The sequence below is a fragment of the Hyla sarda genome, chromosome 3, assembly GCF_029499605.1.
Source record: "Hyla sarda isolate aHylSar1 chromosome 3, aHylSar1.hap1, whole genome shotgun sequence".
Lineage (NCBI taxonomy): Eukaryota > Metazoa > Chordata > Amphibia > Anura > Hylidae > Hyla > Hyla sarda.
The window spans coordinates 385,360,295-385,375,443 of NC_079191.1; the positions used below are offsets into that span (position 1 = coordinate 385,360,295).

A 15,149-nucleotide genomic window follows, 5' to 3' on the forward strand; every position below is an offset into this window, starting at 1 on the left:
GGGCGACTAGTCTGATGCCACTGGAACAAAAAGGGGACACACCATTCCAGGATTCTAGGAACTGCTGCCACATCAAAAGATCCTCTACTGCCTCATGACCTACCTGAACGAGGCTGTCCTGGCAGGGGGCTGTTGACAACAGAGCCAGCAGCCTGGAGACAAAAGCCTGACCCTGAGGAATGATCCTCATGGCAAATGCCAGCATGCCTAGTAGACTCTGCAACTCTACCCTAGTAGTAACTTGGGACCGGGTGAACTTACCTATCACCGTCCTGATCCTATCCAACTTCTCCTGGAGCAACCTAGCTTCCATCTTGGCCCCATCCAACATTACCCCTAGAAATATTAGACAATTGACGGGACCCTCCACTATCCTAGGAGAAACCGGAACCCCTAGAGACTGGAAAAGCTGCAGACCATGAGCTAGCTGAGATGGGACAACCCTTGGTGGCTCAATTAGCAGAAAGTCATCTAGGTAGTGGAGTACATGTCTGCACCCCACCACTCGCTCGAAAGCCCAGTGTAGGGCTATAGCCAGCTGGTCGAAGAGCCAAGGACTACTCTTCGGACCGAACGTGAGCCTGACTGTGAATTAGTACTTGTCCTCCCATTTGATGCCATACAACTGCCACAGGTCCGGTTTGACTGGAAGGAGCTTGAAGGCATCTGCAATGACGATTTTTGACAAAAACACCCCCGGCCCTAACTGGAGGATCATTTGTATTGCCTGGTCGATAGACGCGTACTTCATACCGAACTCTTCGGAGGGAATCAGAGAGTTGAGGCTCGGGACTAGGCAAGAATGAGGCGCTGACATGTCATAAATGTCCAACCACAATGCCAATCGGGCTGACTCTCCATGCCTCAAATGGTGGAATGATGAATGATCCAATGATGAACCCCTTGTCCACCTCCAATTGAAGCAGTTCCAATCCTGTGTGGAAGCCCTGTCGGAAGCCATCCAGGAGCCACCTCACCCATCCTTGGTCTGTATAAGCCCTCAGAACCCTACCCAGAGCCAAGACCCGGACCACACCTAGTCACGCCTGGGAGAATTTGCGAGGGCACGCTGCCCTCGGATGGGCTCGGTAGCAGCTGAAGCCACATGCAACAGTCTGCACTTGTTGTAGTTGCATATGGAAGTGTTAAAATTGTTGCATATTTGATTCCGACCTAGGAACCGAATTGGCCTCCCCATCTTGCCCATACTAGGCACGCTCTTGGGGCCTGCTGCCATCGAGCCAGAACCTCTACCCACCGGGGCCTCCTTGGGGTCAAGGTTGCACCAAGCCGCCGTGAAAGTCATAGAAAGCTGAACCACAAAACCTGTGCCCCAGGTTGGTCACATTCAACAGGTAGGCGTCCAACTCCTCTCTCCTGTCTGGCCTGACAGATCACATCTCGGAACATGCTAAAAGCAATAACAAACTCCGTAATGGTAAGCTTCCTGCTGAGTCTGGCGTCCTTGCTCTTAAACATCACCCACAGTTCCCCGCAGGATACCACCCGGGTTTCGGTGACATCATGGGTGGCGATGAGCAAGGACGCCAAGTTGACATCACGGCTCTCCAAAATGTCCTTCCTAAGGGCATGACTGATGTAGTGCGCCTGACTGACCCTCGGGGCCTTGAGCATCCTACCTGAGGTGCTAGACTGAGGATCAAGTGCCCGGGGCACCGGCTGGAAACTGGGACCCGGGACCGGTTGGACAGGAGCCCGGAATGTGGCGGCCGCCGCAGCCTGTACAGCCTGAGCTTTGTCCCTGTCCATGGAGTCCAGTCTGGCCTGAAACCCCGAGACCGCATTCAGGACCGAGTTCATCATGTCATGCAGCTGCGTGACCGGGTTGTCCTCAGCAGTGGTGCCACCAGAGTCCTGACTGGAGCCGGCCTCAGGTTCAGACCTGAGCAACTTATAGAGCTCTGCCTTTCTGGTGGAGGCCGGGTATGCCACCCCTTTTTTTTTTTTCGGAGCTTGTCCATGAGCCTCAGGATGGTCCAGTTACGGTACGTCCGACCGCTACCCCCGTCAGAGCCTCTGACAGGAGTCTCTGGCAGAGACCTGGTCTCCTCAATGTCAGACGCATGAGACATGTTGGCACCACCTGAAGTCACTGCTGGGGAAACTGAAGGCACTGCAAGTGACCTCTGAGTAGAGAAAATAGTATAAGGCACCGTAACCTGTGACCAACTGACCCCTCGCCGTTGCCGCCTGAGTGCCTAAACCATGAGCGAAGAAGTTGTCACCAGGAGAGGGAGTAGAAACCAGCCGGTGCGAACCCACCCGTGCCCTGAGAGTGAGTTACTGTACTGGCCTCGTGCCCCCCCCCCCCAAGCCCCCCCTGCATGACTCCGTGACAGAACAACTATACCCAGTGAGGGGCCCTGACAACGGGGTGACCCTTATCCTTGGGAACTCTGACTCTTAAAGCAGCGAGGAGCTGAGAATCTCCGAGGGCAGAATGTCTGAAGGAGACCATACTGTATTTCGTACCTGCACTGCAAGTGCTGCTGCCAAAGCGGCTGCGCCGCTGAAACACCTGGACCACTGAAGCAACTAAACAAAGAGACAAACGGAATTAATCAGGAAACAACGTAAACAACCTACACTGGTGCGTACCCCAAGTATGAGAGCGAGAGTAGGCCACTGCGCATGCTACTGCTCTGAGGACAGGACAGAAGTAACCGCGGCTGTGAACCTGACCTGGACCAACCTGAAGACGAGTCAAAGGACAAACACACCGCAACATTGCTGTGAGGACGTGTCAGTAACAACTAACTATGAAACATGCCTAGACCGCTCTGAAGATGTGTCAGTAGTCGGTGATAGCGCGGTATTGCTCTGAAGACGTGTCAGTAACAATCGGCCATGCCTAAACCCTAGACTAACCTGAGGAACGTGTTGGTAGACAGTCATAGCGTAATTGCTCTGAAGACGTGTCAGTAACAATCGGGAGTGTGAACATACCTAGACTGCTCTGAAGACATGCCAGTGGTCAGTCATGCGTAAAGGTTGCTCTGAAGACGTGTCAGTAGTCAGTGATAGCGTGGTATTGCTCTGAAGACGTGTCAGTAACAATCGGCCATACCTGGACCCTAGACTAACCTGCAGATGTGTCGGTAGACAGTCGCATGATAGCATGGTATTGCTCTGAAGACGTGTCGGTAACAATCGGCCATACCTGGACCCTAGACTAACCTGCAGACGTGTCGGTAGACAGTCGCATGATAGCATGGTATTGCTCTGAAGACGTGTCAGTAACAATCGGCCATGCCTGGACCCTAGACTAACCTGCAGATGTGTCGGTAGACAGTCGCATGATAGCATGGTATTGCTCTGAAGACGTGTCGGTAGCAATCGGCCATACCTGGACCCTAGACTAACCTGCAGACGTGTCGGTAGACAGTCGCATGATAGCATGGTATTGCTCTGAAGACGTGTCAGTAACAATCGGCCATGCCTGGACTCTAGACTAACCTGCAGATGTGTCGGTAGACAGTCGCATGATAGCATGGTATTGCTCTGAAGACGTGTCGGTAACAATCGGCCATACCTGGACCCTAGACTAACCTGCAGATGTGTCGGTAGACAGTCGCATGATAGCATGGTATTGCTCTGAAGACGTGTCGGTAACAATCGGCCATACCTGGACCCTAGACTAACCTGCAGACGTGTCGGTAGACAGCCGCATGATAGCATGGTATTGCTCTGAAGACGTGTCGGTAACAATCGGCCATGCCTGGACCCTAGACTAACCTGCAGACATGTCGGTAGACAGTCGCATGCGTCGTCAGTCAAACTGGTGAAAGTTGCCCTGAAGACGTGTTAGTAACAACATAACCGTCCAGTATACCCCCCTAAGACTGTGCATACGTGTTTTTTTATTTATTTATTTTTTATTATTATTTTTATATATATATATATATATATATATATATATATATATATATTTTTTTTTTTTTTTTTAAATGCCCGCAACTGCTACCACATTGCGGAGCTAGGTCCCGGCCAGGAGCTGCCTGTACTGAACCACCCACCCAGCTAGCGCCCTATACACAGAGTAACCATTACACTACACCCTTCTATGTTTCCGAGGTAAGCAGGAGTTGACACGAAGTAACTAGGATATGAAAAATAAACGTGTAAAATACTGAACGACCGTACCCCACATGCCCGCTCCCCCAGGCCTGTTAACCCCTGGGGCGACCACCGTGGCTCTGAGGAAGCACGGTGTAGGTGCCAACTGAGCCAGGAGCGTCCAGACAGGTGATTTGGGCAGGAAAGGGGTTAATTGGCAGGTGAAAATGACCCCCCAGCCTGCTGCACTCCACTGTGCAGCAGTGCAGGACCAGCAGACACTGCAGCAATATGCCCTGAGAGGGAATTTTAGAACACTCAATGCAGTAGGAGTGCTGGCCAATAGAGGGATAACCTCCGAGCACAGCACAGCAACATCGGCGGTGCCCCAGCTCACACTGAGCAGCGTGAGCCGCTGCCTGTCCTCCCCTGAAGCCACGCCCCCGCAGAGTCTCGGTCTCCCAGGTGGGGCCTCTAACATTTTATCCACCTTTGGCAAAAAATACCAGTTAGCAATTTTTGGATTCACTGGTATGAGTTCTTCAGCTGTGTTTTTGGTCAATACATTAATCTCAACATAATGTCTCAATAAGGACCGCAATTCTTCTGTGGATTTTGGTAAAGGATTGGAGGTAAGTTTTCGATAATATCTGGTATCACATAACTGCCTTAGAGCTTCAGAGATGTAATATTCCCTTGTCATCAACACCACGTTACCCCCTTTATCCGACTTTTTAATTATAATGTCGTTTCTGGCTTTTAATTTATTCAGTGTTGTTTTTTCCTGCCACGTTAAATTAGACAAGGCTGTTGGATATCTCAAGGCTTTTATGTCCTCTAAAACTCTTTTGGAAAACAAGTCAATACTGCTTCCCGGATTCACCCCAAGTTAATTTGGGAACAAAAATAGTATCACAATCATCCCCATATTCATCATCATTTTCTACCAATAATAGATCTATTAAAGATTCTAGGCATTCGAGTTCGGCATGTGTAGCTGTATTAAGTACAGAGAATCCCAGAGGGCCTATACTGATGGGTATTTCTCCCTCGGCTCTCTGCGGTTCTCTGGACCTATCCCTAAAAAACGTTTTCAAGGCTATTTTTCGAATACATTTATGTAGATCGATCTCAAAAAAGACAGTGTCAAAATTCTCTGTTACACAAAAATTAGATAGTACGGAAATCATTGTGTCATCTAAAACAAAATTTGTTAGATTAATGATGGAAAGATTATCAGTCTCGTTCACTGTTTCCATGAGGCCGTTTTTCTTTTCATTCCTCCGCTTTCTGGGGCGCCCTCTCTTCGTCCTCCTCTTCCTAAAGGGCCCCCATTGTTTGAAGCAGATGGATCTTGATTGGTCTTATTCATATGACGCAATTTTTCCTTTTCTTTCTCTGATTCACTAGACTCTGATTCTGTTGTCCAGAAGTCACTTCTCCTTTTTCTATATTTTCTCCCTTTTCTCACACGTTTCTTCGTGCTAACGTAAGAGAAGATGTTATTAGTGTCAAAGTCCATTTTATTGCATAGGAATTTGTCCCTTTTAACATGTTTTATTACTGCTTGTAGAGAAATCAACTTTTTATCCACATTTTTCATACATCCGGTATATTGAGTTTCATTTAATCTTACTCTTAATTCGGTTTCAAAATTACGAATATTCGGATATGCGAATATTCGCATATGCGAATATTCGCATATGTGAATATTCTCATATTCCTTCTTTTCACTTGTGGGCCAATTAGAATGATGCAAATACACTTGTCAGAGGTTATCAGCAACATCCCTAGCAACCAATAGTAAAGTTGCCCACCCCCTCACTGTTTTCTTCCTCGAATACGCGAAAATGCAAATATTCACAAATGCGAATATAACAAATACGTGAAATCCGCGAATATAAAATGAATATTCGTCTATATATTCGTGAAATATCGCAAATTTGAATATGGGCAATGTCGCTCATCACTATTTAGCACCTATACTTTTCTTACAAATACCCTATATCTCTTGCTTACTTGGTTTCCATCTTCCCTTGTGTCCCTCACTCTGCATGACCTATCTTCCTTCCTGAGTCTGCTGTGTTGTGCTGGGTCTCTTCATCCAGTCACTGCAGGCTGCTTTGTAACACCTTTCTCTCTGTTTTCATGCTGTACATGTTACACAGAGACACTATGGTGAGTTTATAACAGGGTAAAATGTGTAAAATAAAAATAGATCTTTCAAAATTAGTGCAAAGGTCTAGTGATAAAAATACAGTAGTTTTTTTTATGCTTATATTCTCAATCTGTTCTATCTGACCATGTGTGTCATCTAGCTTTTTCAGACTCCTTAAAAGCAAAGAGCTGTTCTAACTTAGTGTTTTACAAACACAGCTGGGAGCTTGCTGTATCACACATACAATGCTGCAGGCAGTATCACACATATTATGCTTAGATACTCAGCTAAAAACTGTGCCTTCATGTTCCTTTTGCTTCTGCTGTGAGTTGCCGCAGACCTGAGCAGGTCATGTGGTCAGGGTGCAGTGAATATAGATGAGGGAGGTGTGTTTTATAATGACATCAACTCTTTAAGCTGCTAAGAAAGTTTGCACCAAACATATTCTTCCAAATGCACCATTTTGAAAGATGTTATAATGATCTGCACCATTTTTCTAACTTTTAAACTGTAATGATACATTTCCTTTAATGTCTTTTTTATGATCTATGATACTTACAACAAACAATAATTATTTTCGTTCTCTTTTTAAATTATATATTATATATATATTTACAATTAGAAAGAATAATAAAGAAAACAAGAAAAAAAATACATCATATCACAATCTTTAGAATGTCATATGTATGAAAAGACCTTGGTTTGTGCAGTTTATTTAATGTTATCATGACACAATCTGCCGGTACATGTCTGAACGAAATCCCAAACTGAACTGAAGGCAGACCGTACATTCAGCAGCCTCTCATTCTCAAGGACAGCCTGACTTTTTGATAAAAAATTCCCTTTGTTCTTATTGCAGACACTGAGTGTGTTGTCTCATACTCGCTCTAGGGTTCTGGAAATCTGTGTTGGGTTGTAAAGTAATAATTAAAACAATTAGCATCTTCATAGTGAACTTTCCTTATGCTAGAATAAATCTATACGATAAAAAAAATGAACTCTTCAAAATATATTATAAACTTTTTATATCTATTGAAATGTATATGTCACGATGCCGGCTGGCAGGTAGTGGATCCTCTGTGCCAGAGAGGGATTGGCGTGGACCGTGCTAGAGGATCGGTTCTAAGTCACTACTGGTTTTCACCAGAGCCCGCCGCAAAGCGGGATGGTCTTGCTGCGGCGGTAGTGACCAGGTCGTATCCCCTAGCAACGGCTCAACCTCTCTGGCTGCTGAAGATAGGCGCGGTACAAGGGAGTAGACAGAAGCAAGGTCGGACGTAGCAGAAGGTCGGGGCAGGCAGCAAGGATCGTAGTCAGGGGCAACGGCAGGAGGTCTGGAACACAGGCTAGGAACACACAAGGAAACGCTTTCACTGGCACTAAGGCAACAAGATCCGGCGAGGGAGTGAAGGGGAAGTGCACAGGTGTAAACACTAATAGGAACCACTGCGCCAATCAGCGGCGCAGTGGCCCTTTAAATCGCAAAGACCCGGCGCGCGCGCGCCCTAGGGAGCGGGGCCGCGCGCGCCGGGACAGAACTGACGGAGAGCGAGTCAGGTACGGGAGCCGGGGTGCGCATCGCGAGCGGGCGCTACCCGCATCGCGAATCGCATCCCGGCCAGAGGCGGTATCGCAGCGCCCCGGGTCCGTGGAACCGACCGGAGCGCTGCAGTGAGAGGAGTGTAGCGAGCGCTCCGGGGAGGAGCGGGGACCCGGAGCGCTCGGCGTAACAGTACCCCCCCCCTTGGGTCTCCCCCTCTTCTTGGAGCCTGAGAACCTGAGGACCAGACTTTTGTCCAGGATATTGTCCTCAGGTTCCCAGGACCTCTCTTCTGGACCACAACCCTCCCAATCCACTAAAAAGAAGGTTTTCCCTCTGACCTTTTTACATGCTAAAATTTCTTTGACGGAGAAGATGTCCGAGGAGCCGGAGACAGGAGTGGGGGAAACAGATTTGGGAGAGAAACGGTTAATGATAAGTGGTTTAAGAAGAGAAACATGAAAGGCATTAGGAATACGAAGAGAAGGAGGAAGAAGAAGTTTGTAAGAGACAGGATTAATCTGGCGCAAAATCTTGAAAGGACCAAGATAGCGTGGTCCCAATTTATAGCTAGGGACACGGAAGCGGACATATTTGGCGGAGAGCCATACCTTGTCTCCAGGGGAAAAAATGGGAGGAGCTCTTCTTTTCTTATCCGCGAATCTCTTCATGCGTGAAGAAGCCTGTAAGAGAGAATTTTGGGTCTCTCTCCATATGATGGAAAGATCACGAGAAATTTCATCCACAGCGGGCAGACCAGAGGGCAAGGGGGTAGGGAGGGGAGGAAGAGGGTGACGGCCGTACACCACGAAAAACGGGGATTTGGAGGAAGATTCAGAGATTCTGAAATTATACGAGAATTCGGCCCAAGGTAGAAGATCTGCCCAGTCATCCTGGCGGGAGGAAACAAAATGTCGTAAATAGTCACCCAAGATCTGGTTAATTCTTTCTACTTGTCCATTGGATTGAGGATGGTATGCAGAAGAAAAATTTAATTTAATCTTGAGTTGTTTACAGAGAGCCCTCCAGAATTTAGACACAAATTGGACGCCTCTATCCGAGACGATCTGCGTAGGCAACCCGTGAAGACGAAAAATGTGTACAAAAAATTGTTTAGCCAACTGAGGCGCTGAAGGAAGACCAGGAAGAGGGATGAAATGTGCCATTTTGGAGAATCGATCAACGACCACCCAAATAACAGTGTTGCCATGGGATGGGGGTAAGTCAGTAATAAAATCCATACCAATCAGAGACCAAGGTTGTTCGGGGACAGGCAGAGGAAGAAGAAAACCAGCGGGCTTCTGGCGAGGAGTCTTATCCCGGGCACAGATAGTGCAGGCTCGCACAAAGTCCACCACATCAGTCTCTAGAGTCGGCCACCAATAGAAGCGAGAGATGAGTTGCACAGATTTCTTGATGCCCGCATGACCTGCGAGATGGGAGGAATGACCCCATTTGAGGATTCCGAGGCGTTGGCGTGGAGAAACAAAGGTCTTTCCTGGAGGAGTTTGCCTGATGGAGGCTGGAGAAGTGGAAATCAGGCAGTCAGGAGGAATGATGTGTTGAGGAGAGAGTTCAATTTCAGAAGCATCTGAGGAACGAGAGAGAGCATCGGCCCTAATGTTCTTATCAGCAGGCCGAAAGTGAATTTCAAAATTAAATCGGGCAAAGAACAGAGACCACCTGGCCTGACGAGGATTCAGCCGTTGGGCAGACTGGAGGTAGGAGAGGTTCTTGTGATCGGTGTAAATAATAACTGGAAATCTTGATCCCTCCAGCAGATGCCTCCATTCCTCAAGTGCTAATTTAATGGCTAGAAGCTCTCGATCCCCGATGGAGTAGTTCCTCTCCGCCGGAGAGAAGGTCCTAGAAAAAAAACCACAAGTAACAGCATGCCCGGAAGAGTTTTTTTGTAGAAGGACAGCTCCAGCTCCCACTGAGGAGGCATCAACCTCCAATAGGAAGGGTTTAGATGGGTCAGGTCTGGAGAGCACGGGAGCTGAAGAGAAGGCAGACTTGAGTCGTTTAAAGGCGTCTTCCGCTTGAGGAGGCCAAGACTTGGGATCGGCATTTTTTTTGGTTAAAGCCACAATAGGAGCCACAATGGTAGAAAAATGTGGAATAAATTGCCTGTAATAATTGGCGAACCCCAAAAAACGTTGGATGGCACGGAGTCCGGAGGGGCGTGGCCAATCTAAGACGGCAGAGAGTTTATCTGGGTCCATTTGTAGTCCCTGGCCAGAGACCAAGTATCCTAGAAAAGGAAGAGATTGGCATTCAAACAGACATTTCTCAATTTTAGCATAGAGTTGATTGTCACGAAGTCTCTGAAGAACCATACGGACATGCTGGCGGTGTTCTTCAAGATTGGCCGAAAAAATTAGGATATCATCAAGATATACAACAACACAGGAGTATAATAGATCACGAAAAATTTCATTAACAAAGTCTTGGAAGACAGCAGGGGCGTTGCACAGGCCAAAGGGCATGACCAGATACTCAAAGTGTCCATCTCTGGTGTTAAATGCTGTTTTCCACTCATCCCCCTCTCTGATGCGGATGAGGTTATAGGCGCCTCTTAAGTCCAATTTAGTAAAGATGTGGGCACCTTGGAGGCGATCAAAGAGTTCAGAGATGAGGGGTAAGGGGTAGCGGTTCTTAACCGTGATTTTATTAAGTCCGCGGTAGTCAATGCAAGGACGTAGAGAGCCATCTTTTTTGGACACAAAGAAAAATCCGGCTCCGGCAGGAGAGGAGGATTTACGGATAAAGCCCTTTTTTAGATTCTCCTGGACGTATTCAGACATGGCAAGAGTCTCTGGGGCAGAGAGAGGATAAATTCTGCCCCGGGGTGGAGTAGTGCCCGGGAGGAGGTCGATAGGACAATCATAAGGCCTGTGAGGAGGTAGAGTCTCCGCTTGTTTTTTGCAGAAAACATCCGCGAAGTCCATATAGGCCTTAGGGAGACCGGTTACTGGAGGAAGCACAGAGTCACGGCAAGGGTTACTGGGAACCGGTTTTAGACAGTCCTTGGAACAAGAGGGCCCCCAACTCTTGATCTCCCCAGTGGACCAATCCAGGGTTGGGGAATGAAGTTGAAGCCAGGGAAGTCCAAGGAGAATTTCCGAGGTGCAATTGGGGAGGACCAAAAGTTCAATCCTCTCGTGATGAGATCCGATGCTCATTAGAAGGGGCTCCGTGCGGAAACGTATGGAACAGTCCAATCTTTCATTGTTTATACAATTGATGTAAAGGGGTCTGGTGAGACTGGTCACTGGGATGTTGAACCTGTTGACGAGAGAGGCCAAAATAAAGTTTCCTGCAGATCCGGAGTCCAAGAAGGCCACAGCAGAGAAGGAGAAGGCAGAGGCAGACATCCGCACAGGCACAGTAAGACGTGGAGAAGCAGAGTTGACATCAAGGACTGTCTCACCTTTGTGCGGAGTCAGCGTACGTCTTTCCAGGCGGGGAGGGCGGATAGGACAATCCCTCAGGAAATGTTCGGTACTAGCACAGTACAAGCAGAGGTTCTCCATGCGGCGTCGTGTCCTCTCTTGAGATGTCAGGCGAGACCGGTCGACCTGCATAGCCTCCACGGCGGGAGGCACAGGAACAGATTGCAGGGAACCAGAGGAGAGAGGAGCCGAGGAGAAGAAACGCCTCGTGCGAACAGTGTCCATATCTTGGCGGAGCTCCTGACGCCTTTCGGAAAAACGCATGTCAATGCGAGTGGCTAGGTGAATAAGTTCATGAAGATTAGCAGGCATTTCTCGTGCGGCCAGAACATCTTTAATGTTGCTGGATAGGCCTTTTTTAAAGGTCGCGCAGAGGGCCTCATTGTTCCAGGATAATTCAGAAGCAAGAGTACGGAATTGTACGGCATACTCGCCAACGGAAGAATTACCCTGGACCAGGTTCAACAGGGCAGTCTCAGCAGAAGAGGCTCGGGCAGGTTCCTCAAAGACACTTCGAATTTCCGAGAAGAAGGAGTGTACAGAGGCAGTGACGGGGTCATTGCGGTCCCAGAGCGGTGTGGCCCAAGCCAGGGCTTTTCCAGACAGCAGGCTGACTACGAAAGCCACCTTAGACCTTTCAGTGGGGAACTGGTCCGACATCATCTCCAAGTGTAATGAACATTGGGAAAGGAAGCCACGGCAAAACTTAGAGTCCCCATCAAATTTATCCGGCAAGGATAGTCGTAGTCCAGAAGCGGCCACTCGCTGCGGAGGAGGTACAGGAGCTGGCGGAGGAGATGATTGCTGGAGCTGTGGTAGTAGCTGTTGTAGCATAACAGTCAGTTGAGACAGCTGTTGGCCTTGTTGCGCTATCTGTTGTGACTGCTGGGCGACCACCGTGGTGAGGTCAGCGACAACTGGCAGAGGAACTTCAGCGGGATCCATGGCCGGATCTACTGTCACGATGCCGGCTGGCAGGTAGTGGATCCTCTGTGCCAGAGAGGGATTGGCGTGGACCGTGCTAGAGGATCGGTTCTAAGTCACTACTGGTTTTCACCAGAGCCCGCCGCAAAGCGGGATGGTCTTGCTGCGGCGGTAGTGACCAGGTCGTATCCCCTAGCAACGGCTCAACCTCTCTGGCTGCTGAAGATAGGCGCGGTACAAGGGAGTAGACAGAAGCAAGGTCGGACGTAGCAGAAGGTCGGGGCAGGCAGCAAGGATCGTAGTCAGGGGCAACGGCAGGAGGTCTGGAACACAGGCTAGGAACACACAAGGAAACGCTTTCACTGGCACTAAGGCAACAAGATCCGGCGAGGGAGTGAAGGGGAAGTGCACAGGTGTAAACACTAATAGGAACCACTGCGCCAATCAGCGGCGCAGTGGCCCTTTAAATCGCAAAGACCCGGCGCGCGCGCGCCCTAGGGAGCGGGGCCGCGCGCGCCGGGACAGAACTGACGGAGAGCGAGTCAGGTACGGGAGCCGGGGTGCGCATCGCGAGCGGGCGCTACCCGCATCGCGAATCGCATCCCGGCCAGAGGCGGTATCGCAGCGCCCCGGGTCCGTGGAACCGACCGGAGCGCTGCAGTGAGAGGAGTGTAGCGAGCGCTCCGGGGAGGAGCGGGGACCCGGAGCGCTCGGCGTAACAGTATAAACTGTAGAGCCATGATTTAGCATCTATGGGCTTTTACAGCACATTATCCAGTATAAGATATTTTTATAGATTATCGAGTCCCTGTTGCTCCTGTTTTATTTAAAGTCTATATTTCTACATTATGAATTTCTTTCAATTAATCAGTAAGATTGACCATGTAAAGATCCAATTATTTGACCAATGGTATTATTATCAGGGGAATCTCTCAGGATGTCCTAAGGTCAGATTCGAATAGGTGATACGGAGCTACCCTGCATGATACTATCAGATACTACCAACTGAATGTTGCTCTTTGGGCACAGCACCAGACTAGTTGCATTGGTTTTGCAAAGTCGAAAAACACTGCATGGAAGTGCTTGTTGAATCATCAACAAAGGAAGATGAATCCATATACACTGTTCCAAAAAAATTAAGGGAACACTTAAACAACACAATGTAACTCCAAGTCAATCACACTTCTGTGAAATCCCACTGTCCACTCAGGAAGCAACACTGATTGACAATCAATTTCACATGCTGTTGTGCAAATGGAACAGACAACAGGTGGAAATTATAGGCAATTAGCAAGACACCCCCAATAAAGGAGTGGTTCTGAAGGTGGTGACCACATACCACTTGTCAGTTCCTATGCTTCCTGGCTGATCTTTTGGTCACTTTTTAATACTGGCGGTGCTCTCACTCTAGTGGTACCATGAGACGGAGTCTACAACCCACCCAAGTGGCTCAGGTAGTGCTGCTCATCCAGGATGGCACATCAATGCGAGCTGTGGCAAGAAGGTTTACGGTGTCTGTCAGCGTAGTGTCCAGAGCATGGTGCTACCAGGAGACAGGCCAGTACATCAAGAGACGTGAAGGAGGCCGTAGGAGTGCAACAACCCAGCAGCAGGAATGCTACCTCCATTTTTGTGGTGGGGGTTGTGCTTACAGCCCAACACCGTTCAGGACATTTGGCATTTGCCAGAGAGCACCAAGATTGGCAAATTCGCCACTGGTGCCCTGTGCTCTTGACAGATGAAAGCAGGTTCACACTGAGCACATGTGACAAAGTCTGGAGATGCCGTGGAGAACATTCCGGTTTGGCGGTGGGTCAGTAATGGTGTGGGGTGGCATTTCTTTGGGGACCGCAAAGCCCTTGACGTGCTTGCCAGAGGTAGCCTGACTGCCATTAGGTACCGAGATGAGATCCTCAGACCCCATGCCAGACCATATGCTGGTGCGGTTGGCCCTGGGTTCCTCCTAATGCAAGACAGTGCTAGACCTCATGTGGCTGGAGTGTGTCAGCAGTTCCTGCAAGAGGAAGGCATTGATGCTATGGACTGGCCCGTCTGTTCCCCAGACCTGTATCCGATTGAGCACATATGGGACATCATGTCTTGCGCCATCCACAAACGCCACGTTGCACCACAGACTGTCCAGGAGTTGGCGGATGCTTTAGTCCAGGTCTGGTAGGACATCCCTCAGGAGACCATCCACCACCTCATCAGCAGCATGCCCAGGCGTTGTAGGGAGGTCATACAGGCACGTGCAGGCCACGCACACAACTGAGCCTCATTCTGACTCGTTTTAAGGACATTACATCAAGGTTGGATCAGCCTGTAGTGTGGTTTTCCACTTTGATTTTGAGTGTGACTCCATATCCGGACCTCCATGGGTTGATAAATTTGATTTCCATTGATAATTTTAGTGTGATTTTGTTGTCAGCACATTCAACTATGTAAAAATGGAAGTATTTCATACAATTAGTTCATTCATTCATTCATTCAGATCTAGGATGTGTTCCCTTAATTTTTTTTGAGCAGTGTATATTTAGTGGGTAGTTTCATGTACACTTTCCCCAAGTGAAATTCCTCCAGGTGAGATATCTGTTATGTTCTTATAATCCATTCAACATATGATGTAGGGGTGGGAAACTTTGCCTTTGGAAGTAACCGGGTAAGAAGATTAGATTTTGCGGGAGTGTAGGAAGTGGTGAGACAAGCTTAAAGTACCATGGTCGCTGATGCCCATATCTTGGAAAGAGGTCTCAATGTGTTGCCAATAAGACAATTTTTCACTAAAGCCCATTCAAATAAGATAGATAGACCCTGTACTGTTATTATTCAATATATTTTTTATTAATGTCTAAAAGATATACATAAATGAAGGGCACAAACAACAATGGGCGTCATGTACCATCTGGAAATCAGTTTGAAATGGTTTTCCTACATGTGGATAATCCTGGAGAAGCCGTGAGAATGCAGTAAAATAGCATTTTGTTCTTTGGCCAAG

At 48.3% G+C, this 15,149-nt stretch overlaps 1 long non-coding RNA gene across 1 annotated transcript in view; it reads right to left on the bottom strand.

Moving 5' to 3' along the window:
* Positions 1 to 5,281: 5,281 nt before the first annotated feature.
* The window catches only part of LOC130362848 (uncharacterized), a 52,961-nt gene continuing 43,093 nt past the window's right edge, over positions 5,282 to 15,149 (bottom strand). Inside the window, exons 4-5 of the long non-coding RNA XR_008891593.1 lie at positions 6,097 to 6,228; positions 5,282 to 5,561 (exon numbers count right to left, since the gene is read on the bottom strand). This is a non-coding gene — a long non-coding RNA (uncharacterized LOC130362848). The remainder of the gene's footprint in view (positions 5,562 to 6,096; positions 6,229 to 15,149) is intronic.